Source organism: Paramisgurnus dabryanus, chromosome 1 (assembly GCF_030506205.2).
Source record: "Paramisgurnus dabryanus chromosome 1, PD_genome_1.1, whole genome shotgun sequence".
In the NCBI taxonomy this organism is placed as follows: domain Eukaryota; kingdom Metazoa; phylum Chordata; class Actinopteri; order Cypriniformes; family Cobitidae; genus Paramisgurnus; species Paramisgurnus dabryanus.
In genome coordinates, this window is record NC_133337.1 from 32,006,564 (window position 1) to 32,018,966 (window position 12,403).

General features: G+C 40.2%; 1 long non-coding RNA gene across 1 annotated transcript; it reads left to right on the top strand.

Annotated features, from left to right (window-relative positions):
* The first annotated feature begins 6,533 nt into the window (after positions 1-6,533).
* LOC135745993 (uncharacterized) lies at positions 6,534-8,020 on the top strand. The gene is made up of 4 exons (XR_010531425.2): positions 6,534-6,672; positions 6,763-6,984; positions 7,064-7,286; positions 7,385-8,020. It is a non-coding gene; the product is annotated as an uncharacterized lncRNA (long non-coding RNA).
* Positions 8,021-12,403: the final 4,383 nt, after the last annotated feature.

A 12,403-nucleotide genomic window follows, 5' to 3' on the forward strand; every position in this document is an offset into this window, starting at 1 on the left:
TCATTGTGACTTTTTTGCTCTACAGCTCTGCCAGTTCTTGTTCACACAAATTAATGTTTATTATATACCATTTCACTTATGTATTTTAAGTGATTATACATTTAAGAAATTCATTTAAAAATGTCTAATTTCTAAATGTTGATTTGCACTACCGTTCAGTTGCACTAAAGTCATTGTGACTTTTCTGGACCAACATTTCTGACTCCTGTTTTATTTGATGTTACTGTCATGTCTCTGATTTTTATTGCAAACTGCAGTTCATTCACAAAAATAAATGTTTGATTAAAGGTAGGGTAACACATTTTGAAAAATGCTAACGGTAGCCGCCTAGCAATGAAATCCCGATCCCACCCTCAAGTCAATCGCCATCCAAAGTCACGCCTCTTTCCAAACACATGAACACGCACAGATCAGACGGTCACATCTCATGTCTCATTCACCAGTGAGAAAACTTTGCAGTACAAAGTGAATAACACTTCCAAAATAACCAACATAAACAACTGGTTTACATCAGAATTAGTTTAAGCACACGTTCGGTTGTGTAGACGTAGTAACTATATCGTTATGCTAATCCGGAAAACGAACACAAATTTCATAAGCAACACAACGTTTCATCAAAGTAGAATATCTGAATCCATCTCAGTACAAACATATCGCGTACCTACCTTACCAAAATAAACAGTGCAACGACCCTTTCAGACCTTTGCCTCCTGTAGCTGTTTGCATCTCGCGGTAAAGCAGTAAAGTTACCGATGTTAATTTCGGTTTTTGCTCTTGCTGATCCAGGCAGTTTTTGCTGTTGTTGTTATAAAAGATGCATTTAGTTTTGTTGCTCCTGTGTAGGTTGTCAATTCAGCAGAAAAGTTTGCTGTTCGCTGTTTACAGCCAGAGCGCACGTGAACGCGCTGATGACGTATGGTATCTGCGTGGACTCGCTGCGCGGTGGGAATTCAAATTACGCTTACGTATGAGGGACATAAAAGGAAACGTCCGTTCGGACTGAAATCTATGATTTGTTGAACATTTTTTGGTCCTACGCCTTTCACAGATGACATAAATTTTTACAAATACATTTAAACAACTTAACACAGTGATTGCTATCAGAATGTGAGGAGACTTTTAACCAGCATAACTAAAAATGTTTCAGGATCAAATCTGTTACCCTACCTTTAAAAAAACGAATTGCAAATAACGTGCCATTTTGACACTATGCATATATTTGTACATCAGTATTGTTGACCTCTTATTGTAATAACTACTTCTTTAGCCAAATCACAAAATACAATACATTTGGCAGGAAATGGGAGAAAATTGTTAACAAGAGAAAGTGCTTGCAAAAGATTAGTTAAAAATACACACATCAGATCACCCATTACCTTATATTTTGTGAAAGAGCTTTAATTTTGTTCTATCAAAATAGTTCATTTTATGTGGAGAGTATTAGCCGATGATAAAAGAATCGAATCAAATAGATTTGATTTAAAAATGAATTTAAGTTCACATAGATATTGTTATACAAAGAATATATATAAACACACCGTTTTCAAAATGGTAATTATAATGACTATAACACTAATGCACAGTTTGCTTTTATCAGAAAAGATCGTGGTTCACATGATCATACTGTCAAGTAACTGATGGTGAGTCCTGTTGGTGAGTTGAATTAGTTTTTGTACACTTGCTGCTGTTAGAAATCGAGCTGCTACTAGTAATATCCATGTTTTGTTAAAAGCAAGCATATGGCTGAATCCGAAATCGAATACTTACTGTGTAGGTACTGAACTTCACTGAGAACCTACTTAACGTGCGCAAAGACAGTACGTTCGTTCACGTTAAGTATGGACAGCATCCGCCATGTTGACGTCATCATGTGACATATGACGTAGTAGACTTGTTCGAGTTCATCACAATACCGCGAGAGCGACTCGAAATCAGACTTCTCCGTATGATTTCTGGAATCGCTCTCACGGTACTGTGATGTCATCCACCTGTTGGTTCTTACAGCGGTGCATGAACTCGAACAAACCTAATAACAGACATGAAAACGTATATGTGTATGAGGTGCACTAACACCTGATTGCATCAGTAACTTGACAACTCTACTAAGGTCTCTGTCGGTGTTACAGATATATTACACATTATTTTGTAGTGGACAAAAATAAGTAAAACAAGCAGACTGTAATTTAATATCTATTGTCAGATGACAGCTGTGCTTGAATACAAACTAGACAATGCAGGCAATGTGATTATATACATTTTAGTGAAGCAATCTCTTGTATTTACTTTAAACAACAGGAAACATGAATAAAAAATGAATGAATAAACCATCACAATAAATGAAAACGTATAGAACTGAATCCCATATGAAACAAAACTTTATTCAAATGTATTTTTCTAACAAACCATCACATATTTACTGTCAGCTCAACACAGCTGTGACAATTCTCCAGCTTTATTTTCATGAATCAGCTGAGCACTTTAAATGTGGTATATCCTGGGTCTGTGCGTGAAGTCTGGGTGCTGAGGAACAGCCCTGTGTGTGTATCGAAATCACCCGATTGGCTGGTCTCCGGTCGATTGCTTTGCTTTCCCGTGGCATCATGGGAAAACTGGGATAGAAGTGTCCATCCGATGCACGCTTCAGAATCTGGGCGGACTCAGTAGGGCATCCGGGGATTTCTCACCTACTGATTTTATGTATACTGAGGATTCGGAAGTACTACTCTGTTCACGTGCTGTTTCCCCTACTACATTTTCAGTAAGTAGGCGGTTTCGGACGACACTTAAGTACACGTGCCTCTGAATCTCGCGAGAAATAGTCCAAAATCCCGCTAATTCTCGCCTACCCTTTTACGTATACTGAGGTTTTGGACATACTATTCGTTCACCTACTGCTTTTTGCCTACTATATAGTATGGCAGTATGCGGTTTCGGATTCAGCCTACGACTTGTTATTGACTTGCGTGTGGCTTTCTTCTTCTGTGTGACAAGTGAGTGTCAGAACAGAAGCATAAAGTTTCGCTGTGCCCGCTTGTGTACCGGCATATATCTGTTTTGTATTAAGCGGCATCTAATGTCCAGGGGGTGAATTTGCACCTCACTCGGCTCACTAGCGGGTTTGAGATAGAGACTCCAAATTGCTGTGGATATTATTTGGACTGTCCTCTGTCAGTGTGCCAAATTTCATAACTTTCCTACGTACGGTTCTATGGGCTCCCATAGACCGCAATGGAACAGGAAGAAGAATAATATTTTAAAAGAAAAAGAAAACTAACAGATACAATAGGGGTCTTCGCCCATTCTGGGCTTGACCCCTAAATAGGTGTTTTTTGATGTTTTTTTTTTCTTAAGTTTTTATTTGAAAGTATATAACTCTGGCCCTGGGTATCTCAGCTCCCTACAGATACAGACAGATTTGTTTGATTCCAGCAATTGTCAGCTTACAGAGGAAAAAGGAATTTTTTCTCTATCATAATGTATGCAAAAGTTATTTTACTCCAACTGAAGGGAGGAATAATACCCTTTTTGTATACAAGTTCTGCCTAAAAACATTTGAAGTGTCCCCATAACCACATACAGTGGAATAAATGCAATTTCTTTATATCATTTTAAAGAAAACCCTTTGAAGTTACATAAAAAGCTGCTGTTTGTGACAAATAGTGTTATTTATGTTGTTTTTCATATGATGAAACACCAAATATTCTTTTTTTTATGTTGTAAACACTGTCTTTGATAGTGTATAACTCTGGTTCTGGATGCTCTAGCAGACTGCAGACAGTTCTGGTTGTTAGCAGCAGCAGACAGTAAACACCCAAAAAAGAATGAACTCTTTAGCATGTCGCATTCAAAAGTTATTCTCATTTTACTGAAGGGTGTGAAAATACATTTTTCATATAAATATTAATTTTTTGTTTTGCACATATAATAAATAGCAAGGGATTAATTATGCAAACAACCAAAGAAAATGCTGTGAATGGACTCATTGTTTAGAGTAGGACCTAAAATAAAAGATGGTGTATCATTTGTGGCTATTTTTGCTGTCTGAGGCAGTTCAAACTCAAGTTTCACATGTTTACAAAAGACCATTTTTTACCTTATTATTCATTCGATGATTGTTTGATATGTGTTGATAATAGAACAAAAATAACGCTGTAGCCTTATTCCTGAGAATGAGAGCTTTCATTTGATATAAGACTTGCCCATGTTTGTCATACTTATGAAAAATATGAAATATGTGAATATTAAATCATATAAAAAATATGGGGGGGTGATAGTGTAAATTAAGTGTAAATTACTTTCTTACAGTAAAAGATATCTCAAAGTGATGCATATCTGCAGAAAGTAGAGACTCTAAGCTTTCAAACAGTATCTCATATGTGTTACTGGGGTCCATGACGGAGCATTAAAGATTAAAATAATCTTTTATATTAAGTCAAAATACGACATTTTGGACCCGGGACAGGGTCCTCAGGGTTGAAGAGGCTAGGGTTTTTTTAGTCCCAGGGAGAGTCAGCCAACTTTGTCTTAACTTAGCACTTTACTGTATACGTTACATTATTAATACGCTCGCTTACACGATTTATCCTTAGCCGCTATATTCTACTTCTTATACTATGTATTGATTTTCAGTGTTCTCCTCTACATCTACTCATGTAAAGCTGCTTTGCAACAATTAACAATTGTCAAAAGCGCTATATAAATAAAATAAATTGAAAAAAATATATATCTCTTTAACATATCTTGCTTTTTTTTTTGGGTGTGTGGAATGTGGATCACATAATCAGTGTCACTGAGTTTGGCATCGATTTTATAAGAACCAGAAAATTTTGCCTGCAAGTGCAAGGTAGATCCAACAACAGAAAGTAAAGCTAAAATCTTCGCCTGTGTAGACGAAAGTGAAGCACAAGCTAAATCACAACATTGATGTAACCTTCCGTGAAAGTTGCTCACATAATCTAGCACGTTCGTGACAGTGGACTCCCCAGTCACTCAATTCTCTTTCAGCAACTTCAATGGGACAAGCACAGCAAAGGATAAAGGATTCAAATATGGAAAGAACTTTTGAACTTAATAATCTAAGGTTATTGTAGTACAGCTGGTATATAATAAAGTTTAAAGGAACAGTATGTAGGATTGTGGCCAAAACTGGTTTTGCAATCACAAAACTTGTGGCTAAAACTGGTACTGCAATCACACAACAGGGGCCTGTTGCACAAAAGTAGAATTAAGACATCCTGGCTAAATGACTGAGCTGAGCTCAATGAAGCCAAAACAAGTGCGTCCACGCTTAATTGGTTGCACAAAGACCAAGCCAGGATGATCAGACACGGATTCATCAAGCCAGGTGAAACCAATCCTGGATAGGTGCGCGCTCACGGCTCACTCAACTAGACCCCGCCACCGATCACAGATTCACCGATTCACCATGGCAACTAGCGGCGTTCTTTTCCCCGTCAGAGGCACAAATCCATACGAGGAGGTAAAAGACATAATTAAGAAGAAAGGCAACACCGCCACAGTGGTAAAGCAGAGAGAAAAAGCGTGGCAAAGTATTGCAGACCGCCTGAATGCGTAAGTAGTGCACAATTACACACTCACCGCTCCGCTGAAACATCACAATTACAATTAAAATATTTAATTCACATCTCCAAAAACGCAATTGTACTCTGATTATAAAACAGTTAATTTTTTTATTGAAATAGACTGCAAATATGAGTGAAATTGTGTAAAGTAACTCCATCACACTGGATAAGGCTTCAATAAATTATTATGAAAGCCTTACATTATTACTACGCTCATTATGTACTCTGCTTCTTATTTTGTCCACCGTTTTTTTTTCTTTTTCTTTTTTTTCTGCTTTTATAAATGTAAAGCTGCTTTGAAACAATGAAACAATTGTGAAAAGCACTTTATAAATAAAATTGAATTGAATAAATAGATGAGCTATTAATAATAATCAATTTAATTTATAAAGCGCCTTTCAAAGGACCCAAGGTCACTTGCTCATTGCACTGCAAAAAAAATGACTTTCTTCGTGTTTTTGTCTTGTTTTCAGTACAAATATCAAAAAATTCTTAAATTAAGATGTATTAAAAGTTTTCTTGAAATATACTTTTTCATAAACACTTAATTTAAAACATTTTTTTTATTCCATTGGCTGATATTTGTACTTATTTTCCTAGGTCATTTTGCTCATCAAGAAAATGCATCTTAATTGAAGAAGTTTTTGATATTTTTACTGAAAACAATACAACAATACAAAGTAAGTCATTTTTTGCAGTGTGACTCCATTGAATGTTCTTGTGTGTTAAAGAAAGTCTCTCTTTTTGTGTGTGGTGTTGTGTGATGTAGATTAAATATGACCGGGCCAAAACGGACATGGCAGCAGGTCAAAATCAAAATCTGCAGAATGGTAAGGGCCCTGACTAATACTTAATAATGCACAAGCATAGATTGTACCCAGAAGGTGCCTGCTTACACATTGTCTGTACTGTTTTAGCAGTGAAAAAGAATACCCACAGACAAGGCACGGGTGGTGGGTCACCAAAAGCTGACCTCATCCCAGCAGAGGCCAGCTTTGGAGTTAAATAAAGGCAGGCCTGTTGGAGGGAATCCCTGCGGGAAAAGAGACAAGCATAGGTCCCTCACAAGATGCCACCCGCTTCATACAAGGTATGTTCTTCCATCTCTACATGGGACACAATCACATTCATATTGACTCTATTTGGACTGTCTGACTTTGGTTTGCCTATTGCCTTGTAGTGTCTGGCAGCACTGTGTTACTGTTAAAGCCACCAGCACGAGCACCTGACGATGCTGATCCAGTGAGTACTCCATCAAAGGCATACTGTAGGCCTGGCATGTCTTGTCTACTAGCTTCAATATGAATCCGATTAAATGTGATGGGGTCAAGGCCCCATTTCATCAGCACATAACGGCGATGATGATGAGGAGACCATCTCGCTGGATTCCAAAAGGCATAAGGTATCATTTCAAACTTGTGAAAGTACTATACAAAGGAGTCATCATTGGGAGCCATCACAAAATCTCATTTCTTTTACAGGACCCAGAGTCATTGGTGCACTGGACTGCACAAACATAAGGATAAAATCCCCCTCAGGTGCCCATGAGGCAGATTTTGTAAATATGAAATCTTTTTACAGCATTAATGTTCAGGTGAACATAACTTTTTGATCTTTTCCATTGAACACTGGCAAAATGGCCTGGCTCAGTCCATGACTCCAGAATCTTTCGAACCTCTGAAATCTATCAGCGCCTATCACAAGGTGAGCCACACAACCCATATATAACCACTTTTTACATAATGGCTGCGTCAACAATATCACTGTGTTTTATTAGTAATGATGAGATTTTGTGTTGACAGGTGAATTCTCGGGTGTGTTGCTGAGAGACAGGGGGTATGGCTGCCAGCCGTTTTTCCTGACACCTTTTACAGACCCCCAGGAAGCACAGCCGGCCTACAACTATGCCCATGTTAGGGTCAGAGTTGAAATGACCTTTGGCCTCCTGAAGGCACTCTCTCACTGCCTTCACAAATTAAGGGTCAGCCCTGTGAGGGCATGTTACATTACTGTGGCTTGTGGTGTCCTCCACAATGTGGCCTGCCTGAGGAAGGAGAGGGCACCCAGAGTGCTGCCAGCCATGGAATGGGACAATCCGGAAATCTTCTCTGATGACAACAGTGGTCCGCTGCTGAGGGACCAATATGTGTTGAATTATTTTAGTCAGTATGTGTGCTTTCACATTTTTTTGATGTTTGTGCTGTATACTGTGTGTATACTGTTTGTAATACAAGCTTGCAGGAAGGCTACTGCATCCATTAATTGTCTTGTTTTCAGTTGTCTGAAATTGTCTGTTCAGTTAATGTGTATGAATTTGTCCTGCATTTATTTCAGTGTGCAGACATGCAGGGTGTGTTATATACAGACCTTTGAATGTGTATTTATCCTTTGGTTGTACAATATGCTTTGATTCTGTGCTTTCCATCTTGTAGAGTCACTGTGTGACTTCAGTTTCGAAAGGAGCTGATGGTTTACCTGCTTTGTTTTGTCCTTATTCAATAAAGAAACATAATGTTACACTTGTGCTTTTATATTTATATGAAATGTGTATTTTATACGGCAGAGTATAAGGGCCACACCGAGAAAAGGAGAAAGTCATACATTTGAGGCTGGTTCTTTCTGTGGAAAGATGCATATTGTTTTTACAGTCCTGATACTTATAACAATTTGATTAAGTATTTCCTTGTTTCTGAAACCATACTGAAGTACAATTCCACGAAATGCCTCACAACTGTTATTGTAACAACTGTCCTCCTCTAAAACAACAAGTTACAATATTACGACTTCATTCTCTGTCTGTTTTTTTTTCTCTGTGGCCCTAATGTTCTATCATTTTATATATAGCCTTATAGTCTTTAGGAAACTGTAAATTATCTAATGATAGCAACATCATCTAAAAATCATAATTTATCCAAAATTATAAAAATTAATGATCACAAACATTTAATAAAATTACAGTGGGTCTACTTATATGTGATAACAATGTATATTGGGAAGTGAAAAAACTATTGGTTTCCATTTGTGGTGATTGCTGACTGACATAAGGGATGAGATTAAATAGATCCTGGAATTAAGCCTGGTCCGGAGCAGGCTAGCTCCACAGAATAGATCTCCATGGAAATTTATACCATAACATATCCTCCTGCCCCCTATCCAGCTTTAGTGCAACCGGATCACGTATCAATTGAGCCAGGATCACCAAGATATCCCGGCTTAATCCCTTATCCTAGTTTTGTGCAATAGGCCCCTGGTGGCCAATACACAAAATGACAACATAAACATTAGTTGAGGGCTGCAACTCCACTTTTTAAATGACAATATCCTGGCCAGACCACTGTTGTCAGTGATATAAGTATTTGAAATGAAAATGATTTCTTAATGTCTAGTGACATATCAGGACCATTTTATGATTATGTCACAGGCAGAGGTGGACCACAGGCTTTGTGTGTCTGGCCCCTCCTTAAGTTCAACCTTGAGGAGGTCCCCAAACACCCCAATGACCAGACACAACGAGGAAGACAAGTAAAATATAACAATCTTAAAATTAAGTTTCTTAAAATCAGTTGGGGATGGGGAAGGGGAATTTAAAATAACTATATCTCTGTTCTCTCCTCCAGGAGACGACGGGGCTCCAGAGAGCAAAGGGAAGGGAGTCCAGCCAGGTAAATAGTCCCAGGGAAAGGACCGGATGGAGCTCCTTCGTCCCGGCCCACATCCTGTGGTGTAAGTTATTTCCGTGGCATCCTTCGTTTCTCCTGAAGGCAAAAGTCAAACACACAGTAAGTAATAGAAGGAGAGGGGGGAAAGACAGGCGACACTACCTGGACCCTCACGGGGAAGGATGAATCCAGTTCCACTCCACAGGGCTTCTCTGAGCCCTCGACTCCAACGGCTGTACTAGGCTCTGAGCTGACTACGGCTGAAAGAGAAGGTGCAGGTGAGTGCAATATTTATTTCAACTTCTGATGTAAATATCTCTGTCTCCCCTAATCCTGTGTCCCTTCCGCAGGTTCCTCTCGTCCACGTGGAAGTGCTACAAGGTAAGTATAGCGTGAGTTATGCACGGTGAATATCACCAACAATCACAGGTTCCTGATTCAGCGGGGTTCTTCTAGGTGAGTATAGCGTTTAGCTAAAGGGCGGAAAGTATTACTGATAGTCCCAGGTTTTCAGGTTCAGCGTGAGGGTTTCTTCTAGGTGACTATAGCGTTTAGCTAGAGGGCGGCAAGTATCACTGATAGTCCCAGGTTTTCAGGTTCAGCGTGAGGGTTTCTTCTAGGTGGGTGTAGCGTTTAGCTGGAGGGCAGTAAGTATCACTGATAATCACAGGTTTTCGGGTTCAGCGTGAGGGCTTCTTCTAGGTGACTATAGCGTTTAGCTAGAGGGCGGCAAGTATCACTGATAGTCCCAGGTTTTCAGGTTCAGCTTGAGGGTTTCTTCTAGGTGGGTGTAGCGTTTAGCTAGAGGGCGGTAAGTATCACTGATAATCACAGGTTTTCGGGTTCAGCGTGAGGGTTTCTTCTAGGTGGGTGTAGCGTTTAGCTAGAGGGCGATAAGTATCACTGATAATCACAGGTTTTTGGGTTCAGCGTGAGGGTTTCTTCTAGGTGGGTGTAGCGTTTAGCTAGAGGGCGGTAAGTATCACTGATAATCACAGGTTTTCAGGTTCAGCGTAAGGGTTTCTTCTAGGTGGGTATAGCGGTTAGCTAGAGGGCGGTAAGTTTCACTGATAATAGTAAAGACTTTGAATCATACGTCACCTCCAACTCGACGTTTCAGATGGTCGAGGGGACTCGGGGCCAGCATCCAATAGCAGGTGGGGGGAAACAGATGGAGCTAGTGGTCTCCTCAATGGCTAAACTCTAGGATGGGGTGTCCAACCTGCGTTCGTCCTCTTGGCGTACACTTCCTCTCTCCTTCCTCCTAGAGGCTGGTGGAGACTCAAACCGTGGGAGGTGGGCCACCCCATTCACACAGCCACCATAGAATACACACACAGCAGTTAGTATTTCATACAATGCCCTCGATGACCCTTCCAGATAGATAGTGATGTCAGAGGCACTTGGTACAGTATCTCGTTCACAGGTCAGTACTCACAGGTGTTGGCTGGGGTTGTAGCGGGCTATGGGTTGAAAGAGGAAGGACCACCACGGGAGCGGCTCACTTTCGTCTCCGCAGAGCCTTCTATATCTGGGGGTAAGTGCAGACAACAAGAGAGACACGGCACAACACTGCAAAGAAGCCTCAGGTGCACACACGCCACAGGCACAATCACTCACAGCACTCCACACACTTGGGTGAATTTGAATAAGGTCTACACTTTGCCTCCGAACAAGACTCACCCCAACAGGAGACTTAGCATGCGTAGCTACAACGATGCCCCACCTTGGTCGTAATGGTCCCGCCAACAACACCAGCTACTTGGTTTTGGCTCGCCCGCCTACTTCAGCATAAACGGCGGGGCCATATAAACAACAAACGGTAATTTCCACAATCGTATTCGTATCCACTTCAACAATATAAAGGCTTCGGTACTCACGGTGCCCGTGTTATGTTCTCTCTCTTTACCTTTCCTTCTTTCCAGGTCCTTACGATAAGCAGAGTTTCAGCGGGGGCTTCGCCCAGACGAGCGGATCCAGGGACGCCTTCGATGTGACACACACAGTCTGTAAGTATAACTCTTCCTTCCTATGATTTCTCTCACCTCTACACCACACGTTGTTGCCCTTTTTTTCTTCCTGCTTTACACGTTTTCCTCCAAGCTTCTACCGGTTTCCACCTCACTTCCGGGTCTCAACTCGCCCCTCACTCACCACAAACTTTTCCAAATCGTGTGCTCCTCTTCCTACATCTTCACTTTTTATACTCCTCCTTACCCTCCGATCCATCAAATCGGAAATTGCTGCATCAGATCCCACACCTGTTGTGAATTCCCATGATTTGGGCTTCCCCGGGGATACCCGGAAGTGCCGGTGTTTGCTGACTTCCGTCCGGGCGGAACCATTGCTCTCAATCTTTAGTTCCGCCTGAAGTCCCTCCGTGACAATTAATTGATATAAATTTCTTACATACTGCTCCTTTAAGTTTATTTATGAAGAGACACTGTAAAACAATTAAACCTCAGGTGTTGTTGTTAACTCTAATTTGACCCTCAGGTTGAACTGGTTACAGACATGAAACTCTTTGTGCTCCTAATTTCTTCATTACAAAGACTTTTGCACTGTTAGCCTTTAGGCTCACATCACTGAGTATCTGCTGAAATGATGTAATGTATAAATATTATGTGGTTCTAAGATTGTAATTTTCTATTCATGTTTAGTATTATTTTAAAGGTCATGGTGCGATGAGTAAAAAGGTCTCATTTCTATAAGTTTAAGATAAGATAGATCAAGGTTTTAGAACTTAGGATAGAAGATGCATGTCTTGTAGATCTGGGGTTTTGACCAGGATACTTCTGGATAGTTTGACCAGGTGTTCTTTAGTATCACTTGGTACAGGTCAAACTGGATTTTGGTAGTTTTACGATGTCTTTGTCTCACACTGTGTCTAAAAGGTTGCCTGGCTAAATGTTCTGGGAGTCATTCTGTTGCCAGAAGCTCCCACACTATGTGTGTATTAAAACATCATGGAAGAAATCTTTAACAAGAAACTTCCTACACCATTTTGGGTGTGTTATATCCCCGATGGAAGTACTCTGTAGCCAGAGTGTCTATTGCCAGGCATGACTTTGTAACTTTTGCAACTGTTGATCATTTTAGTTATGTGGAATTCTGTTCCAATCATATTCTGATATTCTTTAATTGATGTTTGAAGCTGGAACC